The sequence below is a fragment of the Anabrus simplex genome, chromosome 1, assembly GCF_040414725.1.
Source record: "Anabrus simplex isolate iqAnaSimp1 chromosome 1, ASM4041472v1, whole genome shotgun sequence".
In the NCBI taxonomy this organism is placed as follows: domain Eukaryota; kingdom Metazoa; phylum Arthropoda; class Insecta; order Orthoptera; family Tettigoniidae; genus Anabrus; species Anabrus simplex.
The window spans coordinates 1,254,655,241-1,254,676,655 of record NC_090265.1 but is presented as its reverse complement, the minus strand read 5'-3'; the positions used below and the strand labels follow the sequence as shown (position 1 = coordinate 1,254,676,655).

The 21,415-nt window shown below is 38.1% G+C and overlaps 1 protein-coding gene across 2 annotated transcripts in view; it reads left to right on the top strand.

Annotated features, from left to right (window-relative positions):
- gish (casein kinase I gish) overlaps positions 1-21,415 on the top strand; it is a 645,075-nt gene that overhangs the window by 589,577 nt on the left and 34,083 nt on the right. The window lies entirely within an intron of this gene.

Here is a 21,415-nt window from a genome sequence, read left to right as displayed (position 1 = left end):
ATTTTGGCAAGGTGAAGATGGTTATCACTTTGAATTTAGACGACTGCAGTTTCCAGTGTGGCTCGCTTTTTCTATGACCATAAATAAATCCCAGGGGCAGTCATTGAGTGGCGGCATTAATCTTGAAAACCCATGTTTCTCGCATGGCCAATTGTATGTTGCCTGTTCCCGTGTTGGAAAACCATCAGCTTTGTTTGTTTATGCGCCAGGTAATCAAACAAAAAATATTGTGTACCTTTTTAGCTTTACAATGAAAAATATCTTCATAGTGGTCATTGGAATCAGTGTTTTCTATGATAGTTATTTCCTACAAAGAAAGTGGAGTAACTTCAGCCACATTATCTTCACGCCATCAACTTATCAAATTACTTGATTTGCAACGGGGGATAATTATGGCTCTGTGAGGAATTTGAAGACCTGCTGAACAGTTCCCATCTACGTTACAGTCAGTCAGGGTCATTTCTGGGTAGTGATATGCTGTGATCTATTTGAGCATTTCCTTATTCACAATCAAGATATTAATATTGCAGGTAATGAAAACACGTTTTTCCAATGTTTGTTACTAACTTTTGGTAGCAGTGGAAAATTAACTCATTTGATGTTGATGATGTAGTCATTTGCATTATTCAGATTTTTGCATGCAGTACAGACTGAATTTCAGTTCGTTCCATTGTCATTTATTTTTAACAGAACGACGTCTGTCGGGTCAGCTAGTAATGAAATAGAAATGTTTCCTTTGTAACTCCCGTTGGAGAATAAGAAAAAGTAAAGCTGATAGACTGTTAAAGATGTTAATTTTGTATGTTAAGATAAGACAACAGTCTTCTTAAGTAGCTGTTCAGCTGTCTATAGTCTTATTTAACTGGCTTGAAGGTGTGAGAATCGAATGTGTTACAATAAGATAACAGTCTTCTTTAAGTAGCTGTAGGAGCAAGGAAAAGTATTCGGCTGTCTATAGTTGTATTTATCTTGCTTGAAGGAGTGAAAGTCTAAGGTATATTGACGTTGATGGAGCTTTTTGGTCGGAAGCCTGTAACAAGAGGAGAGTGAATGCTTAGGAAAGGTATTCTTGAAGAGAATGTGGGTTTTTTTGTTTTGGGTTTTTTATAAGTTACGAGCTGATAAATTTCTCCTTTGGACATGTCTCAAGAATCTTGGTACTAGTTTTAAGCCCCATTCACAATGCAAACGTAACGTAACGTAAACTTAAAATTAACGTTAAATTAGAAGTTAGCGGTCATCTTATCTAATGGATCCATTCACAATGCGCCGACGTAAACTTAACTGCGAGTCCGTAAAATTAAGGAATTGTAAACTCCAAGCTCTTGCGGTTAATTTTACGTTAACTTTAAGAACAAGCCAATCAGAGCAGAGGTAAACATTGTGTGTTGTGCACGATATAATGACTTCTTTCGATTAAACACTTGTAATTCTCTTTCAAAATAATCTTTGTGTATAGGCTATGTATGATAGAAGGAAAAAGAATTACAAATACGCTGTACCGAAAAATAATAGGTGGAAATTAATATCCTGTAGTAATGAAATCTGACAATAAATGGCGGGAGACAAGCTCGCAGCGCTGGCAAACGGACGAGAGACAATCCCTGTCATAAATAAAACAGTGTCCCTGTATATTTCTTAACATTATGACGGACTACTAGTTTACGAAAACGATATCATCCAAACAAATAGATCCAAATATCTCATCGGGGTGTGATAGATAGGGTCATAGATGTCGGTAAAGGAGACCTTTTACATTTCTTTTTATTACAAAAGGGGAAGCAAATCGTAAGAAAGGCAAACAGTTCAGGTTTCATCCGCATGTCCAAAACGAACTGATGAGGGTCATTTCTTACAGTAGATTACCGAAATCGCCCTGAGATAACCTTCTTTGATTCAAGGGATGAACCCATTTTCTGCACCGTTCTTTAGATCGCCTTTTCAGGTACCTACCGTAGGCCTACACAGCTCCCAGGAGCATGTTTGAAGTAATATGGATTCCGCTACCACGTTGTTTGATTCCATCGAGTTATTTGAAATATAAAACTGCGAGATAGCCCAAAACCTGACTTCCGTACTAAATAACATGGCAGTGTTTTGATTGGCTGCTGTGTACTCTTTACGTTAATGTTACGTTCCTCCATTGTGAATACCACAAATTTTACGTTATTTTTACGGTTACGTTACGTCGTTAAGTTTGCGGTTACGTTTGCATTGTGAATGGGGCCTTAGTCTCAGACATTCTTTTAGGAAAGCTATGTCTTTATTTAAACTGCTAATCTTAACCTTCAGGTTGAGAAATTTGTTTAGCATATAACAGGCCTGGTTGGCTTTGACATTTTTATGTTTAGACTAACACCTACATTGATTTTTTACGACTTGTAAGAACAATCAGGATCCTGATTTTTCACCATACAGGTTTGAGTTTGAGGCTGATGATGCCCTTAATATGGGTGAAACATGTTCGTTAACATTTTATAATAATATTTAATTCTTAAAAAAATTTCTTTGTATTGAATAGGTGGATATTAAAAAAATAACACTTGTAACATACTTTGTATTTACGTACATTTCAATACGGACCTAACGTGTAATGGGTGATCATAGCCATAAAAAATTTGGCTTGTTATGAAGCTCATGAGAACATCAGCCTAAAATTAAAACTGCTTTATGTGTGCATTAGATTGTTGATTTTATATTGATTTACATTTAATTGGGTGTTTGTGTAAGAAGAAAGCAATCTACCGGGCAGTGAGAACAATGCCCTTGCCCCTGGAAACCCTGGCCGACATTGCCGGGTATAACATCATTTGGGCTACTGTACGATAAGTGGATGTTTGTTGTTTCATCAGTTGTTGAAAACATTTATTGGACTACATTATAACACTTTCCACACAGTATTCACTGTGTATCAACCATTCGGGTATATTTGGATCTAAACGTTTTCAAACGAACTTGCCCGAAATAGTGCAAGATACAATTGGCCGTGACTGAATACTGTTTCGGGTAAGTAGACACCCACTTTTTCAAGGGGTTGTCCCTGCGGTTCATTGCTGGTAAAAGTCATACAGAAGACCAGTTGACTTCATACCTTCCCGTCTGTGCATACATCGATATTTTCTATTAGCAGCATGAAGGTTATTAGGAAGGTTCTGCCATCTGTTGAGTATATTTAGAAGCTGTGAATGAAAGAGTGTATAGCACTGAATAATATTCTTCCATGATCAGAGGAAGTGTTTACTCTCTGGCTTAACAGGTAGTGATTATAGCATGGCTGTATGCATTAATATTATTAAGGATGAAAATCACATATATCAGTATTTTAGTGAAAGTGTTAGTCGCTTAGCAACCTGCTAAGTACAGAATGTATTGCTAATTAGGGTAAGCCTTCACCCGCATTTATTGGAGTGATCATTTAATGATTTCATTTTACGATTTCTCAAAGTTGACTGAACTTGCAGACCTCTCAATGTCTCGTGATTCACCTGCAGGTAATTCCGGAGAGAATAAAACAAAAATGAAGCAAATCGGTCCAGTAGAATGGATGGACAGATTTGCCAAAACTCTTTTAATATATAGACGTTATTGGCTTTATGTCCCACTAACTGCTTTTACGGTTTTTGGAGACACCGAGGTGCTGGAATTTAGTCCCTTTGGAGTTCTTTTATGTACCAGTAAATATACCAACATGAGGCAGACGTATTTTTAGCACCTTTAAATACCACCAGACTGAGCCAGGATTGAACCTGCCAAGTTGGGGTCAGAAGGCCAGTGCCTCAACCATCCGACCTACTCAACCCGGCTGATCTTTTTTCAGACCAGGTAAATGCTGGGGCTGTACCCGAATTAAGGCCACGGTCGTTTGCTTCCCAATTCTAGCCCTTTCCTATTCCATTGTCGCCATTAAGAGCAAGCTGTGTTGTTGTGACCCAAAGTGCATTGAAAAAATAATTTGTTATTTATCACGTATAAAATCATTTGAAATATTGTGTTCTTTTGTGGTATTATTTGTGATTCACTTTTGGGTATGAAATTCATGCCATTAAATCCATCGTAAATGAAAATATCTCTCGAAAAGCGCTCCTTGCTCACGATTTGGATTAGCAACTCGCAGCGCTATACTGCACGGTAACTCAGGGAAGTCCGCTACAGCGCTCTGAACCTCGTGACATGCATGCTCCCCATTGTCAACAGGCTTAACCTTTATCTCTGTGACTGTCGATGAGTGTAGGATTGGCGTGACCTTGACCATCGCTTGTCTATGAGCATCCTCCCTTGGCCACCAGAAATCTTCCCCATCTCCCATCCCAAAGTTGTCAACCTTCAAAATACTTTACAAAGGAAAATTTAATGTGTCCTCCTATTCAATACATAACATAAATCCATCTTTAGATGGTGTAATAAAAGTCAAACATGTTTAGACTCATTTGAGCCATCTTCAGTGAAAAAAGGGGGTGAAAGTTACAGTCGACTCTCGATAGTTTGACACTCGTTAATTTTAATCTATCGATAATTGAAAGTTTTTCCTTGTCCCTTGAAAAATACTTAATAAATTGAAAAAAATCAATGTTATTTGGTCCCCTCGGTAATTTGAAGTTGTAGGAATGGCATCTTGCTCCCCGACATTGTATGATTTGAAGTCAGGCTTCCCTATTCTCTGTAATTTGAAGTCCGTGATTACAGTATGTATTGTTATCGTGCACAGACCTGTCGTTTGTTTACATCAGTAATGATACGTATGAGTGAGTTCGCAGTTTTGAGTCTTCTTTCAAACGTTAAATTGTGTTGCATTATGTTAACGTTTGATCTGTGTAATTTTTAAGTATCAGAATGAGTTCAAGAAGGAACAAGTGTCTTTCCATAAGTGAAAAAGGTATGGGATTCAAGCTGTGGAGGATGGACAATAAAAAAAAAACATGTCGCCAAACAGTTCGGTATTTTACCATCGACATTGTTGAGGATTTTGAAAAATAAAGATCGCGTCACCGAGAAAGTGTCTTAAGTGCGAGTAGAAAAAGGTCACGTCAGGGTGAATTTCCCAATCTTGAAGAGGGCTTGCTTAAGTGGATTCGTCAATGTAGAGGACAAAACTTTCCCCTGGGCGGTTTCATGTTAAAGGAAAAAGCCAAGTCTTTTGCACAGTCTCTCGGGATTAAAGGATTTGCAGCAAGTGAGGGGTGGCTTTCAAATTTCAAAAACTGACACGCCATCACATTTAAAAAGATCTGCGGAGAGAGCGCCAGCATGGATAATTCCATTTGTTCCGAATGGATTGATGAACTAAATGAACTTTTGAATGGCTATGACCCAAGGAACATATTCAACACAGACGAAACCAGGCTTTTTTATAAATGTCTTCCTGATTGCACCCTGACGTTCAAAGATGAGAAGTGTCATGGAGGGAAACTGAGCAAGGAAAGAATAACTGTCCTAGCATGCAACATGGACGGATCTCAAAAGTTGAAGCCACTCATTATAGGGAAATCTGCGAAACCACTCTGCTTCAAAGGAATAACATCTCTGCCCACAGTTTATCGGTCAAACAAAACGGCATGGATGACGACAGTTGTTTAATGAATGGCTGACCTTGGTCAACAGTGACATGAAAAAGGAAAAACGCAAAATCTTACTGTTTTTGGACCACTGCACCGTGCATAATAACCCACCACCATTAGACCACGTGAAATTTATTTTTTTTCCATCCAACACGACATCAAGATTGCAACCATTAGACCAAGGCTTATTCAAAATTTAAAAACTCCCTACCGCAGAGAAATTGTTTCTCTTGTGCTGGATAGCATTGAAAAAATTGAGAAGGCGAACATAACAGTTTTGACTGCTATAATTATGATTGATAAGGTCTGGAAAAAATGTCAACCCTACCACCATTTATAACTGCTTCAAAAAGTGCATCTTAAGCAAACCGAAAAAGTGAAAGTCATCAGAGCCGCCAAAATTTACAAATTTTGACTCAGGATGGGCACTTCTTCCTAACTGTGGAGAGTTAACGTTTAAGGATTACATTCAAGTTGACGATGACATTGGTGTCCACGGTGCCCTAACCGATGCTGAACTGTTGGATTTAGCCTCTCTGGATGAGGAAGAGGAAGAAATCGAAGACGAACAACTGCCAATTCCAGTCACATTGAGCGAGGCAAGGACATCTCTTGTTACCCTACGCTACTAGACCCTCAGAACGGACACAAGTGACGATTTCTTTTCAGCTCTCACCACTATCAAAAATTCATTGGACGATGATAGATGTAAGTCGCTCACTTAAAAGAACTTACAGATTTTTTTTTTCAAAACGAACATTTCTGTATGAACATTCAAATGAACATTTCTGTTTGAACATTTCATAATTGTACATATGTTGTGATGAAATGAGTTAGTATAAGTGAAACTCTTGTTTATTTGAATTTTTTCCTCCCTCCTTCTTGGTTATTTGATTCCTATTATTTTGAACTCTTGGTAAATTGAACTTTCTCTCTGGTCCCTTGAGTTTCAAATTATCGAGAGTCGACTCTCTTTACATAATATAAGCTAAAAATGTGTTAGAATCGTAATGAAGGAACAAATGGAAAATAAGAAACATGACGGAAATAATAAAAATTCAAATATGTACACATTTCCATTTTTATTTTTTATTTCCGTCATGTCTCTCTTGTTTTTCATTTGTTCCTTCATTTTTTAACACATTTTTATCTTCTATTATGTAAATAATTTTAACCCTTCTTTTTCATTGAAGATGGCTCAAACGAAGCAAAATATGTTTGACTTTTATTACTCCATGTAAGGGTGGATTTATGTTATGTATTGAATAGGACACATTAAATTTTTCTTTGTAACATGAAAACTGTCAATACGGAATGATTCTAATATCTTGTAATGGAAATGTCCAGGCAGGCAAGCAAGAAAGCCAACCTTTATTGCAATCTCAAAATAAAGGTTGCCAAATTAGGGCTAGATGTACGTTTTTTGAAAAATGCTTGATCAATAACTTAACCCCAAATTTTTAAAATTCACCAAGAAAACTCATAGGAACACAGCAAAAACTCGCGCGACTCAGCTTAAAACCAATAAAATTTGAATTAAATACAAAATGAAATTTCTCCATTTAAAGAAATCTCTTCTGAACCACAAACTATATGAAACTCATTTATAAGTTTCCACTCTTCATTGCCCCCACAAATGGTGTCCTTTCAATTACCTGTCACTAACAAACTTAATCGTACATTGTTAATGAAACAAATCACACTTGACAAAAAATGGAATGCTCTTTCAAAAACAACATTTAGCAAACATAATACCCCAAACAGCATAAAACCAAATGATTTTCACCAATCTGTAATGAACAAAAGTAAAATCAATCTTGATGCCGATGATCTCGAAGTGCTGAGCAAGGAACCTAAACATAATTGGGGTAAACCTTCCAACCGTGATAATTTAATTTCCACCATAGCTGAATTGGAATTAGCCATTAATAAGTTGCCCATAAACATACAAGAAGAGGCCTGTTATGAAGTCAAAAGTAAACTATCTTCTATCCTTAATCAACAACAAACCATTAAACCCAACACTGAACAGATAGCTAAAGTCCACAAACTAAAGAAAAAAGTAATACACAATGACTTAATACTAACAAAAGCCGACAAAGGGAACACTACCGTAATCCTGGACAAACGTGATATGGTATATCAATAAAGCACAAATGTTTTTCACAGAAAACAACTTTATAACCTCTAAACAACATCCGACTAATAAAATACAGAGAGACCTAAAAACCATTATTAAGAACTTTTCGTTTATGTTTAATGACCTTGAAAAATCGAAAATGATTATTATTAGAGGCATGATTTTTTCGCATTAACGATAAACGCCAAAAAAAAAATTTAAGCGATTTTGCGATATCTTTACGAATCATATGTTTCTGGTTAAGAAAATATGGATATTATATTCGCAAATTAAAGCGATAAGGCCATTTTAAAGCAAAATTTAATTATTTCGCACTAAGTGCGATATTACAGCGAAATCTGTAGTGAATAACAAACTTGACATTTTGTTCCAAGATTATGTATGAAAAGAAAAGGAAGAGCGAACAAAGATTCATCAAACCAAACGAAACCAAAACCCCATGACACTACAACCCTTGAAGGGCCTTGGTCTACCAAGCGACCGCTGCTCAGGCTTGCAGATTACGAGGTGTCGTGTGGTCAGCACGACGAATCCTCTCGGCTGTTATTCTTGGCTTCCTAGACCGGGGCCGTTATCTCACCGTCAGATAGCTCCTCAATTCTGTAAAGATTCATCAACAGGAAAGAAATAATATGTTATCATTAATGTTCTGGAAAATCTCTTTAAGACATGGCAACAAAGAAAAGGGGTTGGCTCCAAGCTTGTTGCCAAATGAAATGTTTGGAATGTTGTCTTGTGGTGGCTGCTAATCCCACCCCAGCCTGTCTCCTCACGACATTGTGCAGTCCTGGAATCCCTAATGACGTCTACAAGCAGCACAATTGACTGGTGTATTTCGGCTTCGTAGTCGGGTAAAATTAAGAAAGTGATCACAGAAGATGGGTCACTCGGCAAGTGTTATGGTGCACAACAGAGCTAAACCGTTTGATAGTGAAGATTTATACGTTTCAGAAAACAATATTTTAATGTGTAAATTTTGTAGTGTTCGTATCGAGTAGGAAAAAAAAGAAGTACTGTCTCAAAACATTGTTTTAACAATAAGGAACATTTAGAACATATATTTAGCACTCCAACAGTGAAACAGCAGGCAGCAATAGAACTCTCATTAGATATGCAAAAGAAAGCTAAGAGTGAAAAAATAGAATTTATTCACGAAACAACAGCGATGCTACTGAAAGCCAACGTCCCGCTGGAGAAGTTAGACGACCCTGCAGTCCGGAAATGGCTTCAAAAGTATGTACCAGGTATGTACAGTCTATCAATTAAACCTCCAAAATCAACGATCAGTGATAGTAATGAAACCTTTAATGATTAATTTCAGAATTTAATTCAAGCGAAATTAAAGCGACACGGCAATATCTATTTCGCGAAATAACGCGAAAATTAGTATCCTTCTCGTGAAATCGTTCAAAAATTAATGCAAAAATATCATGCCTCTAATTATTATGAATCCGAAGCTTCCCACAGCAAAAGCGCTACCTAAGATCCATAAAGCCAACAACCCCATAAGAACCATTATCAATTTCAGAAATAGTCTGACTTATAAGATATCTCGGTTCATTCACAAATTCCTTAAATCACACAATTCCATAGAATTTTGAAATATAATTAAACACTTTAATTTATTCAAACACCGCACTCTTCATTCATTTGATATTGCTAACATGTATGCTAATGTGCCCATTAACACCGTACAATTGATCAAGAACAATCTTTCCAAATTCAGCAATTTAAGAATAGACGAAACAGATGAATTTATTTGGATTCTGAAATTTTCATTGAATAATTTCTTCTCTTTCAGTAATGTCATTTACCAACAGATAGGTCTTCTCATGGGATCACCAGCTTCAGGGTCTGGCTCCATGGCTAAATGGTTAGCGTGCTAGCCTTTGGTTACAGGGGTCCTGGGTTTGATTCCCGGCAGGGTCGGGAATTTTAACCTTAATTGGTTAATTTCGCTAGCACAGGGGCTGGGTGTACGTGTTGTCTTCATCATAATTTCATCCTCATCACGACGCGCGGGTCACGTACGGGCATCAGATCGAAAGACCTGCATCTAAAGATAAAAATTTCATTGTTCCGTATTGAAAAGTATCACAGTTAAAATTGAAATAATAAATAAAGAGGTTTAACCTATTCAATACAAAAGATTAAGAAATGCAGTGATTATATTCTTATTTAATAATAAGTAGAAGTGGTACCGGTTTCGACCCTAGTCCAGGTCATCATCAGCCAATTAAAACATGAAAAACAATGCATAGGAAAAAGAAAAGAAAAGATCAAGTTCACTCCGGATCAGTAGAAGAGGTGATATAAAAATGACAGGGGTAAACACTGTAAGATTCAGAAGAAGGAAAATGTGAGTCACTTAAAAGAAACAGTGCGTAATTTTCTGAACAGCAGTATGGCACATGCAGTGTTAACAAATGTCTTATAATGTTTATGAAAAGCGGAGAACGGTTAAATGAGCTAGCTTGTATACACTGTCAGGCTCAGTCATAACACAATCGAACACGTATGAAGATCAATAATCGTGCCGAAGCTGAAGATGAGTACCTCAATTGAAGTAACTTGCCAGCTCCCGGTGATCAGCGCGATATATTCAACATCAGGCACTGTGGTTTCAAATGCCAACGTAAAATGAAGAATAGCTTAATGATCCAGTATTTGCTTCGGTTGCGGATCACAATTACTTATTCAGTTATATTGAATTATGTTATATGTATCTATATATACTTACATTCCCGCAACTGTTTGAGCGTACTCATTCGTAAATCAGTATTTAACTTTAAAATTTCCATCATCTCGGAGAAATGAATCACTCCACCTTAAAGTGTTTATACAAACATTTCCATCCTACATAACCTCTAAATGTTCTGTCTTCTGTGTTAAAAATATCATGAGGATCATCATTACTTTCCGTTCTTTCAGTGTGTGCTTAATGGATAAGTCTGATATTTTACCATGTTTATATTACTGTAGACAGTAAATGCCACTAAAATAAACTCATTTCTTTTACGTTACTCGCTGCTATGCAACGCTTATACAAGTATCCTAGTCTGTATAAACAGTTCATTGAATAACTATAACAGATTTATACACAGGAGGCTTATACACGGTTTATTAGTAACTAATTGCACTTAAAGAGTGTATAAATAAATAAATAAATAAATAAATAAATAAATAAATAAATAAATATATAAAATAAGAGGTTTGTCTGTACATTGCTCAGAATTTGAAAAGAATGGTATTTCTGTATTGGTCATGTCCACAGTAACAAGGAAATACACTTTTTACTTTTCCGTAATTTATGTCTGTATCTATGCATGTACATGCATCACGAGAAAACAGCTGAAGAGATTTTAATGAAAATCGGTATGTAAAGTCGGGGGATGAGCCACTACAATCTAGGCTATAAATCATTTTATTCACGCTGAGTGAAATGGTAGTTTAGGGGAAGGCCTGAAATTTAATTCTCAAATAGTTATATTATTAGTGGTCCTATTGATAAAGTTACATAGAATTAAATTTCCGATCATTTATGTCTTGTATATTTTTACCGTACTGGCTATGATAACATGATTATTTATGAACTTGTATTTTTGTAAGTCCATATCAACACCGAGCCACAAGAAAATGGGTTCATAGAAGTTAATGAAAATCGGTATATAGAGTCTAGGGATAAGAAACTACAGTCTAAGCTATAAACAATTTTATTCACCCTAATAAAGTAGTTTAGGGCAAGGCGCCTAAAATTTAATTTTTAAACACCTATGTTATTGGTCCTATCAAAAAGTACTACAAAGCAAAAGTTATAGAGAATACAATTTCCGATCATTTATGTTTTATTCGGTTTTACCATACCAACCATGATGAGTGGTATTTCAGAGTCAGAAGAAACCTAAATGTGAGGGACTACAATAATGAAAGTGCATAACATTGATCAACAATAACATTACACTGGCCATTGTTCGTTGTGATGTTCTTGGTCTCTTACGCTGCCACTCGAATCCTATAGATGGGATTACTGCTGCGTACCGAGTATAACAGCCTGACTGAATATTGGCGGGAAATAGCTGGGGAGTTAGAAAACTTTCTTCTTTAGCATGACATTTCTCTGGTTCATACATTTTCTGATACTGCTGATACATAACACACTGATTCATCATAGTATTCCAACTTTTCGATCCCTACTCTGACACGCTGTTTTGAATAAGCAGTGTGCACACTTAAGGCAGAAGCTAACTTAGTAGTAGTATGACCTGGTCTAGAATTACAATTTAGGCCTATTCCAAATTATAGCACCACTATTCACTAAATAACACAAAATTCAACCCTGAAAAGAGCCGTTTCTTAAGAAAAGCTTTTTCCTCTTCACTTTTTATTAAATTCTACATTCATTTTATTCCAAATTAGCAGTGAAGAGGGAGTTTCTCCTCTGGCTTGGAGGAAAAATTTGCTTCCAAGTCAGATAAATTTTTCCACCGCCAGTGTAGTGAATTGAGATTTCATGACACATCAGGTACTCCTAGGAAACAGATTAGTAAAAGGGCATAGTTTTTGACCTGGGACTCTCCACTATTCGACCTCCCCCTCCGGCCAGAAAAAGACGAAGAGTGTTCATAGATCACGGCTGTCTGTGGCTTGTTTATTCCAGCCCTGGAACTTTTGACTGTTAGATGGGCAGCGTAGTACTGTTAAAAGTGAGAAAATGTGTGGTTCTTTATTTGATCGAGTATTTCATAAGAAAGCATTGCTTTTAACCGTGCCATTCCTACTGACGTTATTGTAATGACCTATGATCATTTCAGTTGGAAAAACCACTAAGCCACTTTTTCTGAGGATGTAAAAAGGCAGGTGGAGAGTGAGTGTCTGCCATTATAATGAGTTCCCCAACCTGATTGTGACTGATGGTAGGCAAGTGGGCCTTTCCCGCCGCATTCCTATGGTAACGTTAAGAGCTATGCAATTTAATACAATCTTGCTCACAAACGTGTATACAACCTAACCTAGAATTCTGTAGCGAAGCGCGGGTGCATCAGCAGGTCTGATAAAAAAGTTAACACTGTTTATTAATATGACTATAAAAGGCTGGATATTAACTGTACGTTAAGTAAAAGCAGTACCATCCAGTAGGCATATTAAGTTTTATTTCTCCGTCTGAATCCTTTTCATGCTATAGGTAATGAAGAAAAAAGAAAAGTAGGTTTGAAATTATTTACAGAAATGAATGCATGGAAAAGTTTCGGGAATATTACATGTGGATGATAAAAGGCACAGTGACGGTAACTTTGCTATCCTCAGCGCACATGGAAATGTAAAGAGTTTCTTTCCCCGCAAGAATTTTGTTTCAAGATTCCTTATCCTCATGCTACATTCTAATATTGTGATGTAATAATTATGAGCGACACGAGAATACAATGCTTAGCATTACAATACTACTGATATCAGTATTAGACTTGTTATTCGATATTTGTAATTTTCGTACATAATGCATTTGCAAATAATAAGAGGTGTCGTAGTGTCAAAATATATCGTGACTTGAATATCGGTTTCAAAATAACGTATTGAGCGTGGTATTGGAACGGGCACGTGTATGTGAGTGTGAGAATGAGAGCTGGTGTGACATCCCGTAGCCTTGATAAGCAAATACTGGCTCAGTGATGTCAAGGACTCACTGCAAGCACACGAATAGTCGAACAAAGAGTGCAACTTGCGTGGAGAGGCATGCAGATGTTTTATACGTCAAGGGGCTCTAAAATCTGAACTGTTAAACCAGGAACACCTTTTATACTAGAAGACTTTTAAGGGTGAAAATATACATATTTCTTAATGCAACCAATCACGGGACTAAGAATGTGAAGTGTCTTAGGCAGGAAAAATTATGTGCGAACTTCATAACAGAGTTACTGTATTAAGAAATTTGGTTTTGTTGAGTATTAGTTAATCCATCATCCTTGTGGATACAGTACTTGTAAATGCAGTTAAGGCTCTGCAGAATGCCTGATCTCTTAATATGTTGAGATAGTGTCTGCTACTTCACATTGGTAGATAATAGCTATCTGTCACTGCAGAGCATCAGCTGAATCTGTACCAGATATCAAATGGTGTGCTACTTCCAATTTCACTCTTCAACTTGAACAGTGTTGCTATAATGATGTCAAACTGAAAGCTTAAACAATGAGCTACCCTTGCTAATTAACTCTCTTATGATGGATGTAATTGGGGATATTTCTCTCAAGTATAATGTCGTTGAATAGTTTGTTCACGACATAGTTTCTATTAGGCACATTAGTGCATGAGTGGTATGGGTAGATTTGGAGGTTGCAGGAGTTAGAACTACAGTACTCCAAGGGTATTGGCCGTGTAAAGGAGCAGACTTGGATGAATCAAACAGGTTTTATACGAAGCACTGGGAGATCAGTCGGTTCTAGTGTAACAAGTTAACAAGTGCTTCAGTGTAAAAAATCAGAAATGGAACTGAAAGGTATAAGAAGATAATGGGTAAATGTGGAGAAGGTGCTAGTAAATGCTTATAGAAATGGGGAGCATTTACTAGCCTTATTTTCTACAAGGGGTTCCCAAATGAAAGTGGGGCTTTGGTAGGGGTGTTGTAGCTAAAATATGCAGAGCTTTATGGTTGCTGTGGTAGGTGGCAAGGTATGTAAGAAAACAGACTGGTATGGTCTGATGGCACAGTGTTGTTTACATATGCAATGCCGTGACCAGGTCAAGCACACTTAGCAATCACTGAGGAACATATTGCAGCTGTAGTCAGCCATGTAAGGGAGAATCTTCAAATAACCACATGATAGATTGTAGAAACATTGTCATTGAATAAGGGAACTGTTCACATCGTTCTCCATCAAGTGTTGAGATACTGCAAGGTTTGCTTGAAGTTGATCCCAAGGCATCTTTCCTAGAATCAGGAGGTTCAGTGAATGGGTGCCTCCATGGAGCATCTTACATGTTACCACACTGAGAGGAGTCCATTGCTTTCCATGCTCACATTTCTCTTCAATGAGAAGGGGCCTATGGAGGCAGGTGAGATTGATGCAAATACTTACTACACTATCTTAATCACCATTCATATTCAGCGTTCTTAGAAAAAAAATTATAAGTTTTTCCACCTTTCTTGACTATAGTCCTTTATCGATGTAAATTAATCTCTTTGTCTTCTGACAATCCATTCAAGGATTTTTTTAATGTGATGAACATCGTACAGATTTAGATAAAAATGAACAAATGCAAAGAGAGACATTAAAGAGCTAAGTTCACAGCCTAATTTTTACTAAAGAAAAAGTATTTACAAACATTATAGTATCTGCTAAAAACACTGACACTATTGTTGATGGATTGAGGCATAACTGGCTATCATGGCATCAGAATAACATCATTTCAGTATATATACCTTTTGCATCAGATAACCCTGCAGTACGCAAGAAAAGTAAAATAAAATGTGTACCAGCAATATCGCTCTTCAGTGGTTTCCATTTTATAATTGTAATTTTTTTTCATAGTATTTGCTTTGACAAAGGGGTGAACATGCCTAACAATCAAAATGTTACATCCAAATTAATGGCAAGTGTCAGTAAAGAGTACATATTATTTCATTTTCAAAAATTCCTTAGAACAATCTAATGTGCTATTAGGCAAAACATTTCTCAGCCAATCTGTGCAAATTTGTTAGAACAATATCCCTCTTAATACACTAAAGCCCTCGCCCAAATTGAACCAGGACGACATGAAACTTGTGTATGTCTTGTGCCCTAGCATAGGTCGGGAAAATGATTCCTGTGTTGCAAGTTCGCATGTACATCCAGAATTCAGGATTGGGTTACCACGGGTATGTTCATTGATCTTTTCTTTTTGATACTGTTTATTCGTATCTACATCTGTCAGCTAGATAGAGAACTATTAGGAAATCTAAGACCCTTGATGATCTCATAGCATTTCGATAAAAGTTGAAGCAACTGTTTTCCATGTGTTCTCATATCATTCGCCTGTATTTCTTCATAAATGTACCTTGGATACCATGAGTTCTTCAAACTGAAAATGAAATAATTGAGGATGACATGGAAGTAATGATTCATAATTCCAATAATGCTTATTATGCAGGATTTTTTTCTCAAATAATAAATATTGGTGTTGACACTCCATTCCTGCATTTTCAAATACACTTGATCCTCATTTTTCAGAATATGGTTTAAAAAAAAATTAATATGTTCCCAAAAGTCCTTTGTGAAGTGATTTGAAATAGACCTAACAAGCCTGTGTTGTGTTTTTTTTGACCAAGGGGTGAAAGAAGGGCTGGAACGCATTGTGTTAAGGATTCAAAAGGTTGTTCGGAGATTTAGAACCCTCATCAGATAGCTTGAGCTAGTACCAGATGCATATGAACAGAAGATTCTTCAGTTTACATAAGATTCTTCACAGAAAGAAAGTTCTAGGCTATGGTAGACAGTCTTTATCAAGGCCACCCTATCCTTTCATGTGTGACAGAAGAAATTCTTTGTCCTTTAAAGTACTTTAAGGATGTCTTGTAAGTGGACTTCTTGCTATCCATTTCTTTTTGTAAATATAAATGTCTAATGAAATGAATCTGGGTACCAACAGATCAGTTCTTAGATCATACAGTTACTTCTGATGAGATTGACAGGAAGAGGGACTGAAATTCAGACTGCAGAAGATTGTTAGAATGTTAGCATTAGATCTTCAGCCAGTTTGAGTTCATTTTGTGTCTTGGAGGTGATATAACATTTCAAGTAAAAAAATTTGTGTTAAAGGTATCTATGGAGATTTGTTAGCTGCTGAATCTTTTAAGAAGGAAATTGAGACTATTTTTAAAAGTAGGTATTGGTTTATAAGTATTCGAGCTATATAGCAATGATGAAATGGACATCTGTTAAAGTATTTTAATTAAACTCCTGAACACTGTAAGAATGACAGTATCATAAGTGAAAGGATGATAAGTAAAGAACATTGTCTTTTTTTCTCATTTGTTGTCACTAATAGAAGCCACCTTTTAAGCACTATGGTGGTTTGTAACTGAAGTGGACTGTCTAGATCAGGTATGTCAAACTCGCAGACTGTATGACTAGCATCTGTGCAGCCCCAGCTTGGTGCAGGAAAAGAAGTGGAATGCGCCCCATGTTCGGAGTGTTCCTTCATGTAGTAGTTCAAGTGGAATTTCTTACACTTAGGAACTAGCAAGTTTAATTAGGATTTCAATAGCAGTAACTCATTCCTTCTATAATTGACTGGCTTACTGGAAAAATAGCCCATGAAGGGCCATTCAGTTGTTTTAGTCTGATTATTAGAAAAATTGCAAGACTCATGTGAAAATTGGCCAGCACTTTGCTGCTAATAAGATTCACTTTCTCAAAAAAAATTTGTCCCAAACATTAACGCTCAATTTACAAACAAACTATTTGATAAACACACTCAACGACACATTGAAAATAAATCATAGCAATGTAACTAGTCTGTCTATCCCTGGAACCTGTGTGAATTCCCATACATAGCCTACTATATGTTTCTGATCATCAATTGGTGTCAGGCATGCTTAACTGAATTGCTTGGTATAGGCTACCAGATCAGCTGGCTTTACATCAGACAGTTCCACTTACAAAGCTGAGTAAAACCTGTGCTGGCTCTGAGACCAGGAGTAAAATCCTTGGATTCGCTGAGGTCTCTGGGTAAGAGGCTTGCATGCTACTGGCGATACATAGCTGTCAATACTTGTAAACCTCAACACATTTTACAGTAGGATGCCATTGGCAAGAGAAAGGTTGATTGTGTTTCCAGGTTAATACTGCACATATATACATTTAAGTAGTGCACACCGGGTCAGAGCAAATGATGCGCTGCTTCACTAGGCAAAAACATTCAGATTAGTTTTGGATATCCTTTAAATTGAAGAAATATTGTTACTTTGTCTTGTTCATACTCTCCGTATTCCTCTCCACCATCAGTAATTTGCTGCTTCAGTCAGCGCTAAGATTACGTAGAGGTTAATGCTAAAGGTTACACACAGGATCTATTGGAGTTCTCCTACAACGAACTATGCCTGCAAAGCATTCCTTATGTTCTGTTTGCACGCTACATTTCGAACTGAAGCTTGTGTCAAGTGGCTGTGCTGCAATTCCTCCATCCATCACCAAACGCTGGCAGGTTACGATCCTAGGATGAGGGGTTGGAAAAGAAAAACTTCTGCTTTGTTCTTGGGTTGGCCAATCTGTTACAGTAAGGATCCCCTGTGTGCTTCATTGCATTTCTGACTTGGGTCTGTTTAGAAAACAAGTATTAATTTAATTTTAATTTCGTGTGGCTATTTCTAGCCGAGTGCAGCCCTTGTAAGGCAGACCCTCCGATGAGGGTGGGTGGCATCTGCCATGTGTAGTTAACTGCGTGTTATTGTGGTGGAGGATAGTGTTATGTGTGGTGTGTGAGTTGCAGGGATGTTGGGGACAGCACAAACACCTAGCCCCCGGGCCACTGGAATTAACCAATGAAGGTTAAAACCCCCGACCCGGCCGGGAATCGAACCCGGGGCCCCCTGAACCAAAGGCCAGTACGCTGACCATTCGGCCAACGAGTCGGACAGAAAACAAGTATAAGGATAATAAATGTACAGTGGAACCTTGGATTGCGAGCATAATTCGTTCCGGCAACATGCTTGTAATCCAAAGCGCGCGTATATCAAAGCAAGTTTTCCCATGAGAAACAATTGAAATGCGGATGATTAGTCCACAACACAAAAATATTTATTCGCATACCATTTCTAAAACAAAATATAATGTAAAACAAATTAAAGTACACTTTACCTTACCATAGAATCATTGTTGGTGTGAGGGAGACGAGAGATGACATAAGCGTTACTGTGCAGCACGAATTTCACTAACGGAATCACTATCTGTTGGCTCAGTGGAATTTATTTCTTTCCCAGCAACTTTAACGAGGAACCTGTCCAATGACTGTTGCTTTTGCCTCTTTTTTTAGAATTTAACAAAAATGTGACATTGCATTTTCATTGAACTGATTCATCACTCGCACTGCTACGGCCTTATTCAGGTGGTGTTTCTCTACAAAAGTTTGCACTGTTTCCCACATTTTGCACTTCTCCTGAATCTCGGTTGAAGTGAGAGATTCCATTGACTTTTCCTCATCCTCTTCCCCGGACGAGATCTTCTCCATAACCTCCTCCTGTTATTTGCGATGCAGGTCTATCAGTTCATTGGTGGTCAGTTCCTGGCTATGTACTTCTTGAATGTAGCTCTTGCATGTTCACCTCATTCACCTCCAGCTCCATAGTCTTCCCTAAGGACCCAATTTAATCAACAATCGGCAGCTCATTGTCACCAACAATCCCCTCAAAGTCACATCCAAGAACACAGTCAGGCCATAACTTTCCCCAAATGAAAGTGAGAGTTCTCTTGGTGACTCCATCCCAGGCTTTATCGATGATCTTCAGGCACTTCACGATGGAGAAAAGATTTCTCCCAAGCTCTCGGAGGGTAAGGTTTGTCCCTTCGGTCACTTCGAAGCATTGCTGAAATAGTGCTTTAGTGTATAGCTTCTTCAAGTTCGAAATGACTTGCTGATTCATAGGCTGGAGTAGTGTTGGGAGGAAGGAACTTACCTTTAACGAACTTGAATTCCTCCAGTAAGTCGTCCTCAAGACCTGGAGGATGAACAGGAGCATTGTCCATAACCAGCAAGACTTTGAGCGGCAGGTTATTCTCTGAAAGATATTTCTTCACTACAGGACCAAAGACCACGTTCATCCATTCAACAAAGGCACAGGGGAGGGGACACGTGACGCTCGTATTGTGGAACCTCACTCGCTTATCTAGTTACAATTTATTTAAAATGTTCGCTCGTCTTGCAAAACACTCGTAGACCAAGTTACTCGCATTCTGAGGTTTCACTGTACGATGATAATAATAATAATAATAATGTAGAATTATCTGTTTAGGTTAAATCTGTTCAGGAGTGAGTTCTGGTCGTACATTGCTACTGTCCACACACGGTGGTTCGACTTTTCCAGAAGGCTGTTTTGCAAGTTATGAAATTCTTTAAAACAGTAATATAGCTTAAATATGTAAAAGAAACGTATATAGGATTATCTCGTGGGTGTGTGGAACGGAATACTCTCTACGAATTTAAATGTTACGTATCGAAAAGGTCGGAAGTGGTGCCATCTTTGTGATGAGCACGCCCAATGTTGCTTAGCTCCGGGATGGTAATTTCAGTAATTTAGAAAAGCAGCTTTACAGTATAGCATTTGATGTGTGCCACCACAGCTGCTTCTGCTAACCTCGGTGCTTCCTGTGATGGATGGGTTTGGGGCTGGGTAGGCTGTTAAGATTAGAGCTGGAAAGCCTGCTGGTTAAAGTGATACTTGGATTTCTTGGCTCTCATTGTCTCGACCACTCGATCAACCTAGGTGACCCTGATGGATGGAGTGGTGTTCGTGGGTTTATGCTCGGCAGTTTTTCTGGTAAAGTCGTGGGTTTGGGTATACTGGGATGGGCGGAGGAGTGTCTTGGCCACCGGGTTCACCTAGGAGACCTGACTATAGTGGGATGTTGGGTACTCAGTTAGTCGGTAAACCGACGGGGGGTTATGGGGAAGGGTCCCAGCTACCGGGTTTACCATATTCAGCTAAAAAGTCAACTGAATGGAGGGTCTTGGGTGACGCAACAAATTTGCAACACCAATTCCCTTTGCACATTTGGTATGATAGAAGAGGGGACAGAATGCTGGTTTGATAGAACTCCGTCAGCCGCAGTCCTGTCGTGACATGAGGCGCAAGCTATGTTAGCACATGTATCAGCCCCATGCATTTGACCACCTACCCCTAACACCAAAATATAAAGGGAATGGGGTGAGGACAGGGGCGTGGGAAGGCACAAATGCCAGAGAGAGACCGGTTTCCAGCCTACCTGTCTGTCACCTGACCACTGATCGGAACCTGAACCCTTGCAGTTAGTGGGTACTGGTTTAGATTGAGAACGAGGAAGGGATTTCCATTTGAAGCACTGGAATGGTCAAACGCATGTGCAGAGCGGGCTGTGTGTGACAGCTTGTTGCCTTAATCGTTACAGGGTGAGTTTTTGAGTGGTTGATGCCACAAACAAGCCACATACTCAGGACACCATGTCATCGTGACAAATTGCTTCTTTAGTTTGAGCGAGGTTCTGCCGTGAGGTGGCAGACTGAAGATGTTGGCAATGGGTGAGCCAGCTCTCTGGGCTGCTGGCTCATGGTGGTCAGAGTTGTCTTCAGTATTACGGGATTTTGATCTTGGTGGCAGACTGAAGATCAGTAGGCTGGACGGTTGACAGCTACATGGGGTGCCACAATCATGGTTGGTCTTGCTCTCACTACGTGCATGTTCCTTCATCTAGCAATATGCCAATTTTATTCCTGGGTTGCAATGATGCTAAGCTTTTTATAGCAAAGAACAGTGAGGAAAACAGCAGTTAATGGGTGGTTGTTCTTAATATGAAGTACAGTAACAAAATATGTCAAATATAAGTGTCAGTCAAATGAAAACCAAACATCCGTTACAGTGACCATGGAATGGCTTTATTCAAAAGTAATTACCAAAAGTGTTAATATATTTATCCTACTGGGAGATGAGACAATCCATTCCAGTTTTGCAGAAAGAGATAGGTCGCTGACAGATCCACATCCGCACCCACTCTTACTCTTC